The sequence below is a fragment of the Epinephelus moara genome, chromosome 17 (genome assembly GCF_006386435.1).
Source record: "Epinephelus moara isolate mb chromosome 17, YSFRI_EMoa_1.0, whole genome shotgun sequence".
NCBI classification, from domain to species: Eukaryota; Metazoa; Chordata; class Actinopteri; order Perciformes; family Serranidae; genus Epinephelus; species Epinephelus moara.
Window position 1 is genome coordinate 6,795,768 of NC_065522.1, and position 1,102 is coordinate 6,796,869.

General features: G+C 37.0%; 1 long non-coding RNA gene across 1 annotated transcript; it reads left to right on the forward strand.

The window, feature by feature from the left end:
- LOC126404429 (uncharacterized) lies at positions 1-710 on the forward strand. Its single transcript, XR_007571485.1, has 2 exons — positions 1-45; positions 166-710. It is a non-coding gene; the product is annotated as an uncharacterized LOC126404429 (long non-coding RNA).
- Positions 711-1,102: the final 392 nt, after the last annotated feature.

The window sequence follows — 1,102 nt, forward strand, 5'->3', positions numbered from 1 at the left end:
TGTGTGTGGGCTCAGTGTGGAAAAGCTGGGAGCTTCTGAAGCCAGGTCAGTGTCCCTTAAAGCATAAAAATGAGTTCCTGACACTAAAGAAAATGAGGTGAAGCTGTAAAAAAAAATTGGCTAAATCTCAGCTCCCTCTCTTTGTTTCTGTATTCCTCTGAACAGGATTCACTGAGGTCTTGGATAAAGTGGCATCATCTGACAAGTTCAAGGGTCGTGTCCGTGGCTACAGCCTCTTGATTTTGCAGCAGTCTTCAGCTCTCGGTGGTGCTAGCCTAGGGGCTCAGAGTGTGGGCACCCCCATCACCATGGATTACAAAGCCAATGCCAAAGTCTTCTACCAACATACTTTTAACAGCAGCCAATGAGAGCGTAGCTGCACGTCTGGTAGATCTCAGCTGAAGGGAAATTGTATTGGTTATTATATAATTATCAGCATCTTCGCTAATGACACTTGCTATAATGATGATAAATGGTGATGATAATGGTTGTGTAATAATGGTTTAGATCTTGATTTGATGTCAGCACAAAATACCAAGAAGATGGTTGGAAATATTGAAAATGTTGGCTTTTACAGATGCATAGTGCCTGTTTAAACATTTGAATTCATATTACTTTCATTGTACTGTAATTGCAAATCTTTGCACCTTTACAACACTTGTTTACATTTGACATTTATAATAAAAATGCTGCTTCAGGGTTGCAAAAAATGTCTAACTTCCAAGATAATTGAAGTTCCATTTCAGCCATGTTATGTCTTAAGTCAGTTTAAAAATGTTTCAACTCATAAATACAAGTCAGGGTTTTTTATATATTGGGTTTGTATATTTTATAGTTATTATAGGTGGAGAAATGTAGCAAAAATCAACTCTTTATTCCTGTTTTGTAGGCTTTTGTAAAATAGGACAACACCTTATACACTTTTTTTACTAGTAGATGGTGCTATTACACAAACTTTCCACTTGTGACAGACACATTACAGTGTGAGTTCCTTTGATGGTAATGTGACAACTAACAAGAAACACTTACATGCACTGAGATGTTACCTAATGTATCTAGAAGATGGTTTGTATTCACAACCCAATCATTTTCCTGTTTGTTA